Genomic DNA, 6,029 nt, shown 5'->3' with positions numbered 1-6,029 from the left:
CATTACAAAAGACAGTATGAGAGCTTCCCTCAAGTAAGCACAACTCCTTGACCTCAGACGGGAGTGAATGGAGAGGACAAAAGCCTAAGCCAAGCCACAGAGGCAGACTCCAAATCTCGCCAACAAGCACCAGCCCCATGAGTGTCAGCTTGGGACACAGATGGATGTTGTTTTTTTTTTCCTCCGGCCACAGTGCACAGGCCAGTGCACTGTGAGCCACTCCAGCTGTTCTGCTGTGGAGTCCTATGGTATCGCTTCAGCCAGTGCAGCAGATCAAATTTAGACAAAAATATAACTAGAGGATGAATGAGAATCTCTCTTGTATATCCATTACTTTTATGGGACTTGCCTAATATGAAACAACATAAAAACTTAACTGCCTGTCTTTTGCCAAGTCTTTCCAAATGCTACAGGTGTATCTGTCTGTCAGCAACTACTAGATAGCCATACCAATCCATAGTTAAAACCATGAACTTCATCGTGGTGATAGAGCAAAAAAAAAAAAAAAATCAGAGGTTCACCAAAGTCATAGGTCCCCTCTGGGGACCCTTTATTTCAGTATCAAATTTCATGGCAATCCTTCCAGTAACTGAGACATTTCAGTCTGGGCCAATGTGGTGGACCATTGCACACTGCCTTCCCTAGAGCTACAGTATCTCTCTAGCATACCTTAAAAAATAAAAAAGAGATAAACTCAGTAACTTTCAGACAATCTGTGTTACCTCTGAAAATGTGACTTAATTATGCAATAAAATGTGAAACTGTAAAGGTCTTCAAACTGGTGTTTGCACATCTTTTTGCTGTATCTAAGCATGTCAAACTGAAACAATTCTGAATTAAAGTGAAACTGTAACATGACATCTTTTGTAACTTAATTTTATTTCTACCCAATTCTCCAGCTTCTCCAGAAGCAAACATGCAGTTAAGTAGTCATTTAGCTATGCTGAATTACCAATGAGAGTACGATCTCTCAGACATTTGGGGTTAACCCACATCTGTTGAGATTACAAACTACAGACATGACTGCGGTGGACCAGTGCACTTTGTCAAGTGGACACCTAATGGTAAACCAAGTAAAGACACAGGCCAGGGGCGAGCAGGAAGGAGCCATGGACATGCTTAGCCAATGGTTTAATTATCTTTTGAAAGCTGTGGCAGCTTCCATGTCTCACTGAGGAAAGAAGTTTTTTTTCTGTCAAAACTTAGCGAATACCTCCCAAACTGCATACAATAAACACAAAGCATATTTTATGTTTCTAAAGAACTGGCAATAAGTGATGCTCAAAACACTTTTTTTGGCTCCCAGGGTTTTGAGCTACCATTCTTAGGTCTCCATTGCTTGTTAAATAAATTAATGGTTCTTGCACCTTATCATCACAATATGTCTTTCTACACTGTGTAATCAAGAGACTAACAAAATTAATCAAATCCTAGCAAGAAGATTTGATTGTGGAATTGAAGGCAATTCCTTTAACAAACCAGAGAACAAGGCACAATGACCACATTTCTTTTTTGATTCCCATATTAATTAAATTAGTCTCTACAATGCTCATGGATTTTTTAAAATTTACACTCACTTGCAGGGTGACTTGACACGAAAGAAAAACCCAAAGAAAAGCACCCCCACTCACAATTTTTCAGCTGTTGTTGCATCACAGTGCTGCAGTATCATGTGTTTTCAGTTGCACTCTGTGGTTGGATTGATAAAGAGGTTATATGAAACTCTGGCAGATGGGGGAGTTAGAATGACAAGAAAAAATAAGAAACAGTCTTAGGAATGCTTACTCAGCCCCTCATAGCCCTTGCTCACCTGTCTGTTGAAAGAGATATCTGATATTCAGTTTAGTTTGGAAAGTAGTTTTCAATAAAAGGCCTGAACTCTTGGTTTAGTGGTGTGTTGCTGGAGTTTCTGATTATTAACACATACTGTTTAAGGGAAATTATGTACAGATGAGATATTTAACGTTTTTGTGTTTTTAGCACTTAAGACAAAAAATCTTGAATGTTGACTGCAGTTTGTCAACACAACCCAAATTTTAATCTATCACACAATCAATCTATTTAATCTATTCAACAATTGTAATAACACAACACAGTTTGAGGTGTTGTCTGCTGGAGAAAATTCCTGAACTCCTCATTAAAAACCACACTGAGAATAGAAGCAATTTAAAGAAAATGATTTGGATTCCACTTAACTATTTGAAGCAGCAAGAAGAGCAACTCACACACATGTACATAAACACACACTCACCACATGTGTGTTTCCCAATCAGTAGTGAGACACTCTTGACACAGTTCCTCCCAGGTGTGTCTGCTGCTCTTGATGCAGCCTGAAAACAGTCAGTGGGACTAAAAACAATGCTGCAAATAAATGATTCTTTGAACAATCTAGTTTAGGTGCTTAGCATTGCCATTCATAAGAAATTCAAGGATAATACCAAATTCCTGTCCCAGCCTTTGTCCTGATATTTTAAACTGATGATGTGGATTGTCTGCATGGGACACAGCACAAAACAGCAGCATTGTACACTGACTCATTCTATGGTGTGCTTGTCTAGACATTGTACAAGACGTGTCACATGACCTTAAATTGCTCAAACAGTCACTGCTGCTGTTCAGGTTTCTTTCATTATGTCTGCCTTGGCTTTTGACAATGGAAAATCTGGAGGATGGTCATTAACTTATTTCATTAATTAACTCAGTCATTTTCTTTTATGTGTAATATAATGCTGAATAGGACAGCAGAATATCACAAAGTGGCTTATATAGAAGCAGCTAAGATAGCATTTTTAGAAGTATAAATGTAATGTTTACATCACTTAACTTTTTAAATACAAAGGTTAAATGGATCACTCTGGAATAAATGTCTGAATAAAGCATTTTATGGTATTATATAAACTATATGTCTTGTCAGAGGATTAACTGAAAATAGGCTATTATTAAACTTAAATGTACATTTACATAAAAGCAAACTAGAAATTTTCTTCCATACTGATATATAGCGCATATGTTTAAAACTAAATATGTAGTTTTCTGTTTGTTGCACATTAAAACATCCCTGTGTTACATCCAGTTACCCAGAACTGTCCCACCCATGGGCGACAGCACCCCTCAGCAACCTTATTCATTAGTACAACACATTAAACAACACTAGAAAACTTTAAATTTTATGATTTCACCTATGTGAGGATTTAGGCTCCACATATCACTGTAACAGCTTTTGGCAATTTAACAAACAGAACAATCGTTTCCTAACTTTCTAGATTGTTTGTATCCAAGATGTGTATCCAAATGGCCATAGCTGAACATCTTTTTATTACAAGATTCCAATGGACAAAATCCACCCAAGAATTAGTCCAATTTGTCATGGAAAAAAGTCCAAAACCAGGGGCAGTTATTTTCTAGTTCACAGCTAATGCTAACCGGTTAGCTTCCGCATTGTGGTGTTTGGTAGGCTTCACATGTAAACAAAATGGCCCATTTACATGTATATAAAGCTCGCATTGGTCAGTTAGGATGTCAATCAATGTAGTCAGCCAACCGACTCGGCGAGGGACAGCCTAACTTTTCTGAATGTTGCTCTAGTCAGGCGTATACTTTGAAGAAAAAAAAAAAAAGTCGTATACTTTGACAGAATGATTGACAAGCCTACTAACCAGTGATGAAATTACGAGTTTAAAGACTTATTATAGACAACATAATGTTTCCTACCCTTTTGAAAGACCTTTTAGTGATTTATTGTTATTCATTAGAAGTCTACAGAGTGAATAATATCTACATAGTTTTCCACTTTCATTATTTTGTGAGATAAACAATGAGTAATTTACTCTGTTATATTAATTTGTACAAAAGTAACAGCTGCTTTAAAAGAATATATGCTTGTAAAAATGGAGGTCCACATGGGAAAAACCTCACAGACAACAAAAGCTCATATTTAATGTCACATCAACTATTTTATCATAGAGGTGGTTCAGACAGGTGTGTATATACTGTATATTATGCAATAAAAGTGACAAAAGACTTAAAGAGAAAAGTTACAAAGACAGAAAAACAAAACATGACATTTTGTTTGAAATTTATGACTTTTCAATTAAGCTCTCAGTTTCAACAAGGGTTTTCTGAGTCACTTGCTTTGCACAGATTTGCCATTTTTGGATGGAGATTTCGTAGTTTTCCATACATTGAAGTTGCCCCAGTTGCTGCTTGAATTTTTCAATTTGAAAGTGACTGACCTCATCTGCCTATTGTAGCCAAACTGCAGGAACTGAACATTATCAGTTTGCAGTGTGTGTAGTAAATCTGTGCAGTACAGTGCATTCTGTTTAAATTAATTCAATCTCATAATCAAGAAAATGAATGACATGAATTAAACTTTTCCCCCTCATATCACATCAGACATCAGTTCAACTAGGCTCAAAACATCACATCACATTTACGTTGGATTCTGAGTTATTACTTTGCTAAGAAACTGTGATAAGTGCTTCTGATTTTAGGTGGTGAGGTGCTCCAGCTGGGTGAGAGCAGGCATCTGGGAATGATACTGGTGCACTAGGTGCTAATCATTCTTCACGGCTGTTTTTATGGACCCAATTTTCAGTAAACCATTGGGATTTGTGCCTATATTAAAATGATTCTATCTGCCTCACAGCTCTTTTAAACCTTTTATGAACCTCACATATAGGCCTAACCCATATTATTTATGATTCAGTCTATACTGTACATTATCTACTATCTGACTTGAACTTACACCCTCAAATTGTGTGCCATGGTGTCTGTGACAACCTGTAATAACTTCATACAAGAGAACACAAGTGATGCAAAAGGATCATGTTGCACTACAAAGATCTGAATGACAGCTCTTTTTAATTCCGTTTGCACTTGTTAAATATGCTCAGAATGTTCTTGGCATGCAAAACTACAGTATAAGCTTCAAGTGTCTGGATTAGGAAGCCAAATGTTCTTAAGAAGTAAAGTTCCACTTGGTGGTTTAGGCTGAAAAGACAATTTCAGTTGTATATCAGGTATAAACAACTATAAAATAAACTGAGCTGGGTTAAGTGTGTCAATTGGAAATTACATTGCTGGCAGTCATCCTAACATGTTAGGATGACTGCTCTTCTCATGTCTAAAGTATATGAGAAGTAAACAGTACACACATACAGTAAATACATGTCAGACAATTAACATTTTAGTAAAGGGTAGACCTAGCAGGAAAATTATGAACCTAATATTTTTGTGTGAAATGGCCAGCTTGTCATACAAAAGTGTAAGAACCCATTTTGCACACTTGGATCCAAATGAAAGGCCACACTTTCTCAGATTTGTTCTGTTGATCATGAACTTCTGTTGGGTTAGCTTGATTCAAGGTGACAATGATGTGAGGGGCAAACTCAAGGAGAAAGAAAGGTGAGCACATTGTTGCTGAAAATGACATTGAAACAAAATGAGACTGAGGGGAGGAGGCTTTAAAATTCAAGAAATCAGTTTTTCAATAAGCACATCTATCCTCTTTCAGTAGTAATATGTAGCTGCTAAAGCTTAAACTGCTTGCAGAGTGCATGCTCCTCTGACCCTTCCTGCTGGCTGTCACCTCCTGGCCTGTCTCCTTCTTCCAATAAATCCAAAGGGGGCCATGTGTAGAGCTGACCCCTCAGTGAAAGTGCCATGGAGTGAACATCCCCCCTCTCTCTCCTCTCTCCCACCCTCTTTCTCTCCCCCACTTCCACCACCAGTCACTCACCCTCCCTCCCCCACGCAGCTATGAGTTTTCCATTTCCTTTTTTGGTGAAAAAATCTGAAACAGAGGCAGGGAGGAGGACATTTCACCAGTGCCTACAGGAGAGTGTCTCTGGCTGTCTGTGCATGTGTGCTTCATCAAGGCGATGAAACAGTCGACTCAGCATAAACAATAGTGTATGTATACACTTTTAGCCCCACACACATACAGGCACTCATTCTCCCTTTTACTATCTCACTTGTGCTCTTTCTCTCTCACATACACACCTATAAACACCAATACACTTTTTACT

This window comes from Monopterus albus, unplaced genomic scaffold, assembly GCF_001952655.1.
Source record: "Monopterus albus unplaced genomic scaffold, M_albus_1.0 scaffold11.1, whole genome shotgun sequence".
NCBI lineage: Eukaryota > Metazoa > Chordata > Actinopteri > Synbranchiformes > Synbranchidae > Monopterus > Monopterus albus.
Note: the sequence above shows the minus strand (reverse complement) of the source record.